General features: G+C 35.2%; 1 long non-coding RNA gene, 2 other non-coding genes and 1 pseudogene across 5 annotated transcripts in view; all 4 read left to right on the top strand.

Annotated features, from left to right (window-relative positions):
* Nucleotides 1-15,892, top strand: part of LOC117199757 (uncharacterized) — a 60,014-nt gene that overhangs the window by 20,961 nt on the left and 23,161 nt on the right. For all 3 annotated transcript variants that reach the window (XR_004481081.2, XR_007475433.1, XR_004481086.2), the window contains one exon: nt 4,508-4,594. This is a non-coding gene — a long non-coding RNA (uncharacterized LOC117199757). The remainder of the gene's footprint in view (nt 1-4,507; nt 4,595-15,892) is intronic.
* On the top strand, nt 2,897-2,968 carry LOC117200235 (small nucleolar RNA SNORD113/SNORD114 family). The gene has a single exon (XR_004481721.1). It is a non-coding gene; the product is annotated as a small nucleolar RNA SNORD113/SNORD114 family (small nucleolar RNA).
* Nucleotides 5,283-5,352, top strand: LOC117200197 (uncharacterized; annotated as a pseudogene).
* LOC117200214 (small nucleolar RNA SNORD113/SNORD114 family) lies at nt 11,232-11,303 on the top strand. Its single transcript, XR_004481697.1, has one exon. It is a non-coding gene; the product is annotated as a small nucleolar RNA SNORD113/SNORD114 family (small nucleolar RNA).

Raw genomic sequence — 15,892 nt, forward strand, 5'->3', positions numbered from 1 at the left:
TATGTTTGTGAAGCACTAAAGTCCATTAAAAAAGGCACTGACATTCCTTTTTTAAAAAAGGGAAGATATTTACATAAATAAGAAAATTAAAGAGGGCCAGTGTTGAGATTGTGTCAGATGATAAGAATTATGATTAATCCAGTTTATTCATTGAGTTCATTAAACAACAACAAAGATCTAGTTTGTTATCTCTGTAGGAAATGAACAGGTTGACAGATATTAGTTTTTTTTTTAACATCTTTATTGGAGTATAATTGCTTTACAATGGTGTGTTAGTTTCTGCTTTATAACAAAGTGAATCAGTTATACATATACATATGTTCCCATATCTCTTCCCTCTTGCGTCTCCCTCCCTCCCACCCTCCCTATCCCACCCCTCTAGGTGGTCACAAAGCACCGAGCTGATCTCCCTGTGCTATGCGGCTGCTTCCCACTAGCTATCTATTTTATCTTTGGTAGTGTATATATGTCCATGCTACTCTCTCACTTTGTCACAGCTTACCCTTCCCCCTCCCCATATCCTCAAGTCCATTCTCTAGTAGGTCTGTGTCTTTGTTTTTTTTTTTTTGGTCTGTGTCTTTATTCCTGTCTTACCCCTAGGTTCTTCATGACCTTTTTTTTTTTTCTAAAATTCCATATATATGTGTTAGCATATGGTATTTGTTTTTCTCTTTTTGACTTAGTTCACTCTGTATGACAGACTCTAGGTCCATCCACCTCACTACAAATAACTCAATTTCGTTTCTGTTTTTCAGAGTTTTTGATCAGTTTCTTTGGATTCCAAGCTATGGATTGTAAGGGAATGAATGAATACATTTATGTCACAGTCAGTTATTTAAAAGGGGGCAAATCATGGACCAGTGATGAACACTTTTAAGTTATAAAGCAAGTACATCCTTCACTGCTGGTGTCCATGTAAAGAATATGAAGTCTAGGCTCCAACCTGTTTGTTTAAGGTTCACAGATAAATTCATGTTATAATGTTTCAGTTTGGGCTGCTTGTGGGCTTACTATTTTTTAAGTTAAGTATAGTTGATTTACTATATTATTTTCAGCTCTACAGCATAGTGATTCAGTATTTTTGCAGATTATACTCCATTATAAATTATTACAAGATAATGGGTATAATTCCCTGTGCTATACAATATATCCACAAGTTTTTTTCTATTATCTGTTTCTGTTTTGCATATGCATTCATTTGTATTATTTTTTAGATTCCACACATAAATTATATAGTATTTGTCTTTCTATGTCTGACATATTTCACTAAGCATAATATTCTCTAGGTCCATCCACGTTGCTGCAAATGGCAGAAATTCATTCTTTTTTATTGCTAAGTAATATTCCATTGTGTGTATATGTGTGTGTGTGTGTGTGTGTATAATTTTGTTTATCCATGTGTCTCTTAATGGGCACTTGGGTTGCTTCCATGTCTTGGCCATTGTAAATAGGGCCGCTATGAACATTGGGGTGCATATATCTTTTTCAGTTAGTGTTTTCATTTTTTCCAGATATATCTCAGGAGTGGAATTGTTGGATGATATGGTAGTTCTATTTTTAGTTTTTTAAGGAATCTTCATACTGTTTTCCATAGTGGCTGCACCAGTTTGCATTCCCATCACCTCCTCTCTAACATTTGTTTTTGTAGACTTTTTGATAATAGCTATTCTGACAGGTGATACCTCATTGTGGTTTTGATTTGCATTTCTCTAATAGCGTTATGAGCATCTTTTCATATGCCTGTTGGCCATCTGTATGTTTTCATTGGAAACATGTCTATTGATGTCTTCTGCCCAATTTTTTTTTTTTTTTTTTTGTGGCACGCGGGCCCCTCACTGCTGTGGCCTCTCCCGTTGAGGAGCACAGGCTCCGGACACACAGGCTCAGCGGCCATGGCTCACGAGCCCAGCTGCTCCGCAGCATGTGGGATCTTCCCGGACCGGGGCACGAACCCGTGTCCCCTGCATTGGCAGGCGGACTCTCAACCACTGCGCCACCAGGGAAGCCCCTTCTGCCCATTTTTTGATTGTGTGGTTTGTTTTTATGATATTGAGTTATATGAGCTTGGATTTACTCTTGTTAATTAACGATAGGCATATGATTAAATTAATCCATGACTAATCAAATTAAATGATAGATAAGCAAATAGATAAATACATAATAAGGGTCAAAAATGAGCACTGGCAAAATGTGCCATGAAACAAAATTTTAGATTAATCCAACTTTGTTTCTTCTTCAATTTTTAAAATTAATTAATTAATTGGCCATGCCCTGTGGCATGTGGCATCTTAGTTATCTGACCGGGGATCGAACCCATGCCCCCTGCGTTGGAAGCTCGGAGTCTTAACCACTGGCCCGCCAGGGAAGTCCCAGATTAACCTAAGATTGAACAAGTGAGGTCCACTTAAAAAAAAAAGGATAAAAGAGGTTGCTTCATTCATTTTACAGTTGTTTACTATTTTGCTTTATTTATTTATTTACCACTGTTGATTTACACATTCCATCAGGGATAAAGATTTAGGTTTCTAATCTATCGAGAGGCAAAACACAAGGAAAGGTGGAAAATTGTTAGTGAAGTAAAATGAGATGTTCCTGGATTGTTTTGTTGCACATTTAAAATTTGAACAAATTAAAGAAAGATTAAAGGACCAAGAATGGCCCTGATGAGTTTGGGTTTGCATGAAGACTGTTGATTGATCCATATGTGCTATAATGGGGTCCATTGTAGAAAGAGTGTATTAGTTCTGAGAGAAATGAGCAAAAACCAGAAGGTGGTAATGTTCTTAGATCTTATTCTTGCTTTGTGGTGATTAATGGATATTGATTAATGATTAGTCAATCAATGAATGAATTAATACACAAATGTATAAATGAATAAAGAAAAAAGGCCCAAGCCTAGATCACTGATGAGTACTCTGAGGTGTCCAAACCAAGGATTTTGATTAAACCCCATAACTCTGAGGTCCATTATAAAAACAAACCTAATTTCCTGCCGTGGTGGGACATGAACTTGTAGCTGAAGTTAGGAATGCAGGCATCTTGCTCTTAGCTTTGATAGATCTTAGGTATAGATCCTTTTATTAGTGAATCAGTAATGAGTAAATAAATAAATGTATTATTTAATGAAGGCAAAGAGGGCAAGATAACCACCAACAAGGAGAGTATCTGATGAAAAACAGATTATTCTTAAAACATTTGTGAGGAGTTGAGTTCTAATAAATGAAGGGTCCAAGGCATTTAACGTGTTGATCAGGAACCTATGGGCAACTCTATGTAAGAGTCAGTGTTGTTTCTGGGTTGGTGGTTGTTAATTTTATTAAGAAAGGGGGGAAAAGGGAAACGTAATAATCGATTACAGAACTACTTAATTAAAGAAGATCAAGCATGGGCCAATATTAAGAATTCATGACATGAGAGGAGTTATGATTAAATCAGTTTGTCTCAACCAGTATCATTTTTGAAAAACACATCTAGTTGTTATTCTGTGGGTATTGAGTTTTTATAAATTTATTTATTTATGACTGCATTGGGTCTTCATTGCTGTGCGCCGGCTTTCTCTAGTTGTGGCGAGCGGGGCTACTCTTCGTTGCAGTGCGTGGGCTTCTCATTGCGTTGGCTTCTCTTGTTGTGGAACATGGACTCTAGGTGCGTGAGCTTCAGTAGTTGCGGCACGTGAGCTCAGTATTTGTGGTGCACGGGCTTAGTTGCTCTGCACCATGTGGGATCTTCCCGGACCAGGGCTCGAACCTGTGCCCCCTGCATTGGCAGGTGGATTCTTAACCACTGCGCCACTGGGGAAGTCCGTGGGTATTGAGTTTATGGGCAGATGTTAGTGTTATTTAGGATCCTTACCTGGGGTATGTAAGTGATATTATTGTTAGTGAATGAAGGAAGAGGTTATTTAAAAGAGGGCAAACATGAACCCATGAGTATATTGTGTCATTAAAAATGGTTTATTAATCTCACTGTACTCTTCTGCCATGCGTATAAATAAAAGGGGACTGAGCTATGCCCACTTTGGGTAAAGAGCCATAGAGATAGTTACCTATAATAGTATTTTAGACCATTTTGCATTTGCTTTGAATAAATGAACAAGTTATTCCGTGAGTAAATAAATAAAAAATAAACAAATATATGAATAAAGTCATAAAGTAGGGTCAAACATGGTGAGAATATATCAAGAAACAATGATGTAAATTCACCTCATTCTAATCAAGGAAGACCTGTAAAGAAGGTAATATGGGCTCTTACCTATGTGAGTAAGGTTTAATAGAAAGAATTTGGAACAGGCATAGTTCTTAATTATTCTACTAGGATGTAAATTTAGCAGTTGTCATCATATTATGTACATTAATAATTAAAAAAAATAAAAAGAGGGCCATTTTTGGGCTAATTGAGTGTGATGAAAACAGGGTTTTATGATAAATCTGTTACAGTAAGACTAAGGTCTCTTAAAAAAATCGACACTGCCTCTTCAGTTTTCTAAAATCTGTTTTTTACTGCACAGATTCAATATACCCCAATCTGATTTATTCATTACCAATGATGAAGATCTCGGCTGTCACTTCTGTGGATAAAAAGCAAAGGGACTCACGTAAGTAAAAAAGTTTGTGTTCTTGGTTTGAAGGTAATTCATGTGGTCCATGGAATTGTTTCAAAGGAATGAGTGGCCACTGCAGACATAAAATCAAAAGATGTCACATATGGACCACTGCTGAGAAAGTGTAATGAACCATGGGTTAAGACTGATCCATTTTAGTGAAACTGAGATCCGTTAAAAACAAAGTTGGAGGGTTTTGCATTCATTTTCACAGTTGCTTAATACTCCATTTTATTTTTACACAACATTTTAAGAATATTTTTCAGCTGATAACAGTCTAGATTGTTAAATCATGGAGGAGGGGGCACCTAGAAAGATAGAAAGTATTGTCAGTGCTCTAGTTGTGGGGTAAGATAGTAGGTTCATTGTAGTACTTTTAAAATATGAAGAAATTAGATGAAAGATGAGTAAGCAGGGAGTAGTAAAACTACATGCCCATGGGATGGGCATGATGCAAGGTTATTGATTAATCTATATGTGAAACACTGAGAGCCAATTGAAAATAGACCTCATTTGCTAGCTCTGTGGGGAATAAATAGCTGTAACAGCTCTCTGCAATATTCAAAGATCTTGCTCTTGGGTTTTTGTGATTCACGGGAATCATTTTTTTTTTAACTCAATGAAACCATGAATGAAATAATCAGTAAATAATGAATGCATAAACAATCCATAAACAAGAGCTTGGATCAATGATGAGAGTTCTGGGGTATATGAATCAAGAATTTTGATTAAACCCTAACTCTGAGGTCCATTAGAAAAAGGCTTAGTTTTTCCCTCTAGGGGAATAGAGTTCAGAGCCAATTGGGGATCTGTTCTTAGGTCTTAGTTGTTCCTGGTTATGGTGTGTATTGATGTAAATGAATCAGTGAGTGCATGAATGAATAAATGAATAAATGTGTAAGTGAATGAAGACAAAACAGGTTACACATGAGTGTCCATGTTGGCATTCTGGGTTGGTGGGAGGATGATCTAGTCATGTATTTCTGTGGGTAATCAGCCTGTGGGCAATTGTTAGCATTTTTGATGTTCAAGTATAGATTCTCAGGTAATTATTTATGGTTATAAGTTATTGAATTAATATGATTGTATCTCAAATGATTATTTAAGAAAGGGCAGACTATGAACCAATATGGAGCATGTGATGTGAAGTAAGGTTAATGACTGATCCTGGTCAGATTATTCCATTGAAAATTAAATAAATAAATGAAAGGATTTGTACAGTCATAAAGTAAGATAAAGCTAGGATTATTTGTGAGAATGTGCCATGATGCTAGATTTAAAATTTATCCAATTCTGCACAAAGTTCGTGAAAATAATTAGTAGGCTATTAACTAAGAGCAAGGAGTATACAGCCATGCACCGTAATGTTTAAAAGCCTTATTCTTGAGTTAGGTGTTGGATTCAATGACGCTTGTTGCTACATAGCTTAAAATTAAAAATAGAATAAGTTGATAAATTAAAAAGGATTGCAGCTTTTGCACCAATAATGAGAATGTGATATGATCCAAGTTGATGATTAATCTGGCAGTGCAGAGCTCACATCCATTTAAAAACATCTAATATAGACTATTTAGAATTGGCTTTTTCCTTCACTGAATGAACATACCACAGCCAACTCAATCATTTTCTAATGGCGAATATTTTAGCTGTTGCCTTTGTCAGTAAAGAGCACAGAGACCAATATAAATAACTGTTAAAGTTCATGTTCTTAATTTGGGGAGTTTGTTCATGGATTTTTAAGGAGTTATTTTTTAAAAACTGGTTTTACATATATAAATAAAATTAAAGAACACCAAACATCGACCAAGAATGGGAATGTTATGAACCACGGTTCATGATTAATCATTTTTAGGGCCACATAATATCCCATTTTAGTTTGACCCCCAAATATATTAAGAAATCCATTCCTTGATCAAGATCGAGGTCATTTACCTGTTGAGGATGGAGAACATAGGAAGAAAATTACATTGTTTTAGTTGTGAGGGAAGATGGTGGTTCATAGTTTTTATTCTACCATCTTTACAATATGGACAAATTAGGTAAAGAGACAAGCAAAAACCTTTTATCAATATGACATTGCTATGAAGCACAACTGTTGGTCAATCTGTACATGCAACACAGAGGTGCATTGAAAGAAGACATTAAATGTATTCTGTGGGACAAGTGTGAACAGACCTTCCTTAGTAACAATCACTCATCTTGTTCTTGGCATTTATAATTCATGGATATTGATTGTATTATAATTTATGCATGTAAAAATGATTCAGAAAGGAAGAGATGAATGAAGAAGACAAAAAATGCAAAGTCTGGATCCATGATGAGTGTCTTGGGGTGTTGGAATTAAGGATTCTGATTAAACTCTATAGCTCTGAGGTCGTTATAAAAAGAGATCTAGTTATTCACTCTATGGTAAGGGTGCTTGTGGCATAAGAAAGGAATATTCAGGATCCTGTTCTTGGGCTACGTGTTCCTTGGGTATGGATTTTTTTTTTTCTTAACATCTCTTTTGGAGTATAATTGCTTTACAATGGTGTGTTAGTTTCTGCTGTATAACAAAGTGCATCAGCTATACATATACATATATCCCCATTTCTCCTCCCTCTTGCATCTCCCTCCCACCTTCCCTATGGATATTTTTTTATTATAAATGAAACAATGCATGAGTAAAGAAAGACATGAAGGAATGAAGAAAGACAAGGAAAGCCATACACTGTCAATTATGAGAGTATGTTTTCAAATATTTCTGAAGCACTGAGGTCTAGGAAAATAAATATATCAAGGTTTTACCTCTTTCAGCAGGGAGCAAACAGACAAGCCTGCCCAAGATTGAATGTTGTTATTACGGATTGATGGTGGGTTACTGATCGTTTATTTTGTTAAGAAAAGGGGAAAATGTTTGCACAAATAATTAAATATCTAATGGAAAAAAATCATGGACCAGTGATGAGAATATGTCCTATAACAAGAGTTATGATTAATTTAAGATGGTTGACTGTGAGTATATGATCACATGTTAATATTATTGGAAAGTTTTTGTCCGGTGGGTTATAATTATAATAGTGACATATTATAATTACATATTGCTGTTTCTGAATGAATGGATTCATATTTTCCTTAAAAGATGCAAATCGCACACCAATGAGGAGCTCTATTATGAAATAAGCATAGTGATTATCCTGTTTTACACAGTTGATTTCCATACTTTAAAAAAACTCTAGGCTTTTCCTATTTTGCATAATGTGCACATAGACAGATGCACATAATAGTATTTTGTTTCTGGGTTGCTGCCCAATTTAGCATTTTCTGTTTTCTTTATATAATGAGCAGCTGGTGAACTTACTCCATGAGTAATTAACTGAATGAATGAATGAGTGAGTGAGTGAATGAATACATAAAGAAGAGTCAAGCTTGGGCCATGAAAAACAAGGATTAAAATTTGTCCAATTTGCACAAGAAAGATTCATTAAAAAGGAAATCTGAGTTAAAGTTCTGACTTGTGGGTTAGATTGTGGATTCAGTGGTGTTCATTATATTGCTTAAAATGAAAATTAAATAATTGAGTAAATAAAAAATAGTGATATTCTTGGGTCAAAGAAATGAAACAAGTTTTAGGTCTAATCTAGAACTCTACAGTTAGTATCCTCTAAACATACCTAAATTCATGATTTTTCATTAAAGCCTGCTTTTCACCTCAGAATTAACACACCGTAACTGATTTAATCATATCTAATGAAGAAGCATTTGGCTAATACTTCTCTGTTTAAGAAGCATACATACCAAGGTGGGTAACATTCAAAGTTTATGTTCTTGGTTAGGGGAATTTGTTCATTTGTGCTCACTGAAATATTAAAAAAAATACATGGCTAGATAAAAGTATAAAATTAAAGAAGGCTGTACATTACCAATGACAAGAATAGCTTATGAACCACAGGTAATGATGTTTAATTCACTTCTGCACAACTGATGACTCCTACAAAAAGATGGAAGTGTTTCACACATTTTCAGAGATGTTTGCTATTCTCTTTTATATTTACATGCCAGTTGATATCAACATTTTTCCCTTCAAAAGATCTCAGTGAGAGGAAGGACATATGTCCTACATTGAGGGTCATTGCAAAGAGATCTAGTGTTATTGGCTCTATAGGAAATGAGCATATAGTTAGATCATAGTAACATTCAAGGATCTTATTCTCAAGATTCTGTAATTTATATGTAGTGATTGTGTTATTATTGGACTAGTGAATGAAACAATAAACAAAGGGATAAAGGATTGAAGAAAAAGAGTGCTGAGCTTGGACCAATGATGACTCCTAGAGTGGGGGTTAGGTCTGAATCCAAAATTGTAATTAATTCCTATCTCAAAATCTGTGGTCTATTGAGTAAAAATCAGAAGGTAAACTCCCTGGGAAATGAACTCATGAACGGATAAAGAAATATGTAAATGAACGAAGATAAGGAGGGCCACACAGAGACCAATTATGAAATTATGTAATAAAGGTTATTATTAGCGCCTGTTTGAAACACGGGGTTCCATAGATGAAGAGATCAAAGCTCTGAACCCTTCCGTAGGGACAGTATAGACAGAGATACCTCAGAGTCCAGGTTGCTGCTTTCATTGATGGTTTGGTTGTTTTAATTAGAAAAGGAGGAAAAAAAAAGTTTACATAAAGAGTTGCTTAAATAATTGTCTTATTGAGAGAGGGCCAAACATGAACCAATACTGAGACTGTGTCATATGATCAGAGTTAGGATTAATCTAACTCTATTCGCTGAGTCTTATTTTTAAAAAAATCAAGAGGATTTAGTCAGTTATGTCCATGGAGCACTAAGCAGGATATTCAGTGGTCTTATGCAGTGCCTTGCTTTTCATTGATATTGATATGTTGTTATAAGAGAATGAAGGAATGTATTTTATATATAGTTACTCAAAAGAAGGCCAAGGAAGGGCCAGTGAGGAACATGTGTTATGAACCAGAGGTAATGATTACTCCAGTTATACCCAAATGTTGTCCAGATAAAGAACGAGAATTCTGGGTTTCTCCCCACTTTGGCTAAAAGTGGTCAAGCACGGACCAATGGGACTGATATAGAAATTCACATGGAGAAATTCTTTAGAAAAATGGGTAATTTATTTCATGCCTAATTATATACGTGAATCAATAAATGAATTACTAGATATATAAATCAGAAAAAATTGTGTGAATTGGTGAGACTATACCACAAAACAAAGATTTACATGTATCCAATTTTGCACAAGTGAGATACATTAAAAGCACTCACCAAGCTGTTACCTTTATGAATAGGGAGTGTGTAGACAATTTATGACAGATGAAGCTTCTTATTCTCATATTGGTATTCATTGTATTATTTAAAAATAAAAATTAAATGAATCAACGAGTAAAGAGTGCCATTCTTGGGCAATGATGAGATTATTAAATGACCCAAGTTTATAATTAATCAAATACTGAAAAACTAACTCCCATTAAAGAAAATCTAACTATAGGCTCTTTCTTTTTTTGGAAAGTCTGTGTTTTCACCAAGTGAACGTACTACAGATGATTTAATCATTATCTAATGCTAAAGATCTTGGCTTTTACAAATTTGGTGGGTAAGGACAGAAGAGAGTGATGTAAGTAACAGAGTTTATGTTCTTGGGTTGGGCGGTTGGTTTATGGGTGTTGCTTAAAGTTTTCGAAGTAATAATTGGGTATATTAATAAATAAAACCAAATAGCACCAACTTAGACCAGAACTGGGATTTATGATTGATTAATCTGATTTAGTACTCTTTAAAAAATAAATTTATTTATTTATTTATTTTTGGCTGCGTTGGGGTCTTCGTTGCTGTGCGCGGGCTTTCTCTAGCTGCGGCGAGCGGGGGCTACTCTTCCTTGCGGTGCGCAGGCTTCTCATTGCGGTGGCTTCTCTTGTTGTGGAGCACGGGCTTGTTGCAGAGCACGGACTCTAGGCACGCAGGCTCAGAAGTTGTGGCTTGCGACGTCTAGAGCACAGGCTCAGTAGTTGTGGCGCACGGGCTTAGTTGCTCCGCGGCATGTGGGATCTTCCCGGACCAGGGCTCAAACCCGTGTGCCCTGCATTGGCAGGTGGATTCTTAAGCACTGTGCCACAGGGAAGCCCTGATTTAGTACTCTTAAAGTCCAATAAAAAAGATGCAGGTGTTTCCGTCACTTTCAGGGCTGCTTCACATTGTGTTTTATTTTTGTAGTGCAATTCATTTAAGTATGGCTCCATTGATAAAGATTTAAGCTATTAATTTTTTGAGGGAGGAGCACATAAGAAGATGGAAAAAATTGTTCTAGTTGTGGAGTGAGATTATGGGTCCCTTAGTTATTCACTGCGTCATCTTTAAATGAAAAGGGCCAAGCGTGGACCAATGGGACTGATATGAAGCAAGGATGCTGATTAATTTATATGTGCAAAAAACACATATATATATTGCAAAAAATGTCTGTTAGCACTGTGGGAAGTAGGCATATAGACAGTTATTAGTGATATTCAAGGATGTTGTTCTTGGGCTTTTTGATTCATGAGAATTGATTATATTATTATTAGTGAATCAATGAATAAAGGAATAAACAATGCATAAAAAAGGAAGAAAAAGATGCCCGATATAGACCAATGATGAGTATTCTGAGATGTATCAATCAAAGATTTTGATTAAGCTCTGTAACTTTGAGATTTATTAGAAAAAAGAAATCTTGTTTATTTCCTTTGTGGAAGAGGGGCTTACAGCGAAAGTCAGGAGTAGTCAAAGATGTGGTTCTTGAGGTTTAATTCTTAATGCCTGTGAAATGTATTGTAAGTGAAGCAATGCAAGAATAAATGAAGAAGTGTAAATGAATGATGACCAATGATTCAAGTCTGCAATGAAACAAGGATTATTATTTAAATATATTATTTCCTGAAGCACTGAGTTTCATAACCTAAATAGATCAAGTCTCTCTTAACTGTTCTACATATGGGATATATTCTATTCCAGGAGTCCATGTTGTTTCGGGGTTGGTGTTGGGTAGCTGGTTGTTAGTTTATTTAGAAAAGGAACAAGTCATTTACATTAAAAATAATTGTTTAAATAAGTGCCTAATTGAAAGAAGGCCAAGCATGGACTAATACTGGGAATATGACAGTATATGTGATGAAATCAATTCTATTCACTGACTATTATTTTAAAAAACAAGAAAGGATCTAACAAGTTATATCTGTGGACAATGAGTGTATGGACAGAAACTAGTATTTGTCAGTATTCTCGTTCAGGGTCTTGGCTTGCATTCATTTCGGATGTGTTGTTAAAAGTGAATAAATGAATGAGTTCACATTTGCTCAATTATTTAAAAGAAGGTAGTACGTGGGTCAGTGAGGAGCAGGCGTCATGAAACAAAGATAATGATTACACCATTTTAGATGAAAGAAAAGAAATCTAGCCTTATTTTACTTTGGACAAAGCATGTCAGCAGTTGAATGAAATGGTATTTCAATTCTGAATACTGGTGGGTTTTACTCTTTCTTTAAAAAGATGAATAAATGATCACATTATTCTTTGAGTATTTAAATAAGAGAAAAACATGAGTGAGTCAGTGGATGAAAAATTAGGGTAAATCTTGGACCAGTATTTCATGGCACACTCTAAGCAATGCATGAATGTGGTCCTTTAAAAAAGATGAATGGGACTGTGAACTGTGTGGCTAGGGAGTATATAGATCAATAGAAGTACCAGTTACGTTAATTATTCTCATGTTAGGTGGTAGACTTAACAGCATTCACTACGTTAATTAAAAACTAAACAGTAAACAAGTCAATATATGAAAATTCAATAATAAGAAAGTGATAGGAACCAAGGTTTATGATTAATCTAGTACCTCATGACTCCAGTTCTTTAAAAATAGTTAAATTTATCTTGTTCCATTCTCTATAAAAATGTACATCTTACATCACAGAATGAAAGAACTATAGCTGATTTAATTATTCAATAGTCATAAGGTTTTAGTCTTTACCTCTGGGTAAGGAGTCTAGAGACTCTGGTAGACGACAGTCACAATTCATGTCCTTGGTGAAGGTGATTTGTCCATCCTGACATTATGTTAAAGGAAAAAATACTAAATACATAAATAAAATCAAAGTATGCCATGCAGGGACCAATAATGGTAATTAACCGAATTTTACATGTAATCCAATGAAGGGCAACTGAGATTCATTAAAAATGATGGAGGGCTTTTATTCATCTTCAGAGTTTTTAATATTTTATTTTATTTTATACCATGGTTAATTTAAACCTTTCCTCAGTGATAAAGAACTAGTCCATAACTCCTTGAAGGGGGAGTAGATAGGAGAAGAGAAAATAGTATTAATGTCCTCATGGTGAGATATGACAGTGGTTGGTTGATCATTGTATTGTATTAGTTATTTATTGCTGTGTAACAAATTACCCTACAAGTTAGTGGCTGAAAACAACAGTAAATATTTGTTACCTATCACAATTGCTATGGGGCAGGAATCCAGGAGAGGATTAGTGGGCAGTTTTGGCTTAGGGTCTTTTGTGAGGTTGTAGTCAAGATGTCAGGTAGAATTGTAGATATATGAAAGCTTGGGCTGGAGGATCTGCCTCCATGGCTCACTTACGTGGCTAGAAAGTTGGCGCTGGTTGTTGGCAGGAGGCCACAATTTCTTCCTACATGGGCCTCTCCTCAGGACTGCTTGAGTGTCCTTACAACATGACAGCTGACTTCCCCAAGAGTAATAAATACAAGAGAAAGGGAGGTGGAAAACTCAATGTATTTATAACCTAAATTCAGAAGTCATACACCATCACTCTCTCAAGTATTCTGTTGGTTATAGAGGCCAGGCATGGTTTAATATGGGAGGAGATTGTGCAAGGCTGTGAATACCAGGCATCATGGATCATTGGGCGCCATCTTGGAGGCTGGCTACCATCTTTAAAATGTGGAAAAATTAAAAGAAGGACAAGCATGGACAAGGCATAAATATGGGATTGGCATGAAGCAAGTAAGCTGATAATCTCTATGCTGAGATCTGCTGCAAAAAAGACGTAGCCTCTTAGTTTTATGGAAAACAAACCTATAGATAGAGCTTCATAACATTCTAGGATATTGTTTTTAGTTTTTTTAATTTTATTTTTACACATTGACTTTATTATTATTAGTGACTTAATGAGAGAATCAGTAAACAAAAGTATGCATGAATGGAAAAGGCTCCAAGTTTGGACCAGTGAATATCTGGGGTGCCTGGAATCAATGATTTTGATTAAACCCTATAACTCTGAGACCAGAGACCTAGTTAATGCCTATATGGTAAATGAACTTACAGCAGAAGTTAATAATATTTAGGATTTTGTTAGGCTATTAAGGTTCGTAGGTCTGGATTGTATTACTGTAAGTGAATTAATGAACAAAGAAATATATATATATTTTATATATATGTATATATATATATAAATAAATGAAGACAAGGAGAGCCATATGTGGCCCAATTATGAATGTTTAATATATTTTTTATTATTAATATTTTTCTGAAATACTCAGTTCCAACATGAATCTATTTGAGTCAGTAGCATATAGAGATAAATATCTGGAAATCAATGTTGTTCTGCATTATTTGGGCAGTGCTGTTTGCTTATTGAAAATAAGAAGATATGATCTAATTGGTTATGTCTGGGAGTAATGAACACATGAGCAGCTGTTAATACCATTGAAATTTCTGATCCAGTTTCTATGTTCAGTGGTACTGGTGATATTATGAGTGAATGTATAAAGACAGTCATCTTTCAACCAGTTATTTTGAAGAAGGTAAAGTGGGATTTCTCAACCTCGCACTATTGGCATTTTGAGCTGGGTAACTCATTGCTGTTGGAGCGCTGTCCGGTGCATTGTAGAATGTTTGGTAACTTCACTGACTTCTACTAACTAGATGCCAGTATTGACCCCCTCTCCCATTGTGACCACCAAAAATATCTCAACATTGACATATGTCTTCTGGGGGCAATATCGCCTCCATTGAGGACCACTAGGTAAAGCATGGACCAAAGAGGAACATGTGTTAAAAAACAATGTGACTCATTTGTCCTATTGTTCCTTGCTGATATTAAGACAAAGAAAAATCAAACTAGGCTCTTCCCACATTATCTCAGGTTCATGTGTATCTAATTGTATTGCATTTTGAGTTGTTTATGGATTGATCATATTGTGTTTTCTCTGGAAAAATAAATTGATGTTCAAATTATTCATGAATACAAAAGTAAATGAATAAATAAAACAATGAATGGATAAATAAATACACAAAGTAGGGTCTAGCATGGACTATTGGTGAAAATGTGCCATGAAAGAAGTATTTAAGTGAATCCAATCCTGCACAAGTGACATCTACTCAACCTAAGTTGGGCTGTGAAAGAAAATAAGATGGAGGACATTTTCATCCCTTTCAGAGTGGATGATGATTCCACTGTATTTTTGTACCACAGCTAATTTAAATTTCCTCAAGTGACCTAGGCTCTTGACTCTTTAATGAGAGCACATAAGAAGATGGTTGATGTTGTCAGGGCTCCTATTGTGGGGTAAAGATTGTGGGTTCATGGTCATTTATTGTATCATGTTTAAAATAGGGACAAATTAAATGAAAAGGAGTAAGCATGGATCTGCCATGAGTACAGAATTTTTAAGAAGCAAGGAAGTTAATTAATCCATGTGTGTGACTTTGAGATTCACACATTGATCTTAGCAATATCACAGTTCTTAATTTTGGGATTTTCGTGTGTTGACATTTTATTGTTAGTGAATCACTGAATGAGTCAATCAATAAAGGTGCAAATGAATGAAGAAAAAGAGTGCCAAGCCTAAACCAATGATGAGTATCCTGGGGTGTCTGAATCTGAAATTCTGATTAAGCCTTATAGCTGTGAGCTCTATTAGAAAAAGAAAATTACCCTATTATCTCTGTGGGAAATGATCATATAGCAGAACTGAGGAAGTGTCAGTTCTTATTCTTGGTCTGTTGAGGTTCTTGAGTATAGATTATATTTTAACTAAATCAGAATAAAATATGTAAATGAATGAAGACAAGGAATGTCCTGAATGGATCAATTATGAGTGTATGCAATTAAATAAGGAACAAAACTAATATGATTTAGAAATGCTGAGTTCCAATAAAATTAAATAGATCAAAGCTCTTACACTTTTGAGTAAGAAACATAAAAGACAATTTTATATGAGTCAATGTTGCAATTGATGAAAAGCAAATTTTTTGTTTTTGTTCTTTTTTTTTT

Source organism: Orcinus orca, chromosome 2 (assembly GCF_937001465.1).
Source record: "Orcinus orca chromosome 2, mOrcOrc1.1, whole genome shotgun sequence".
Lineage (NCBI taxonomy): Eukaryota > Metazoa > Chordata > Mammalia > Artiodactyla > Delphinidae > Orcinus > Orcinus orca.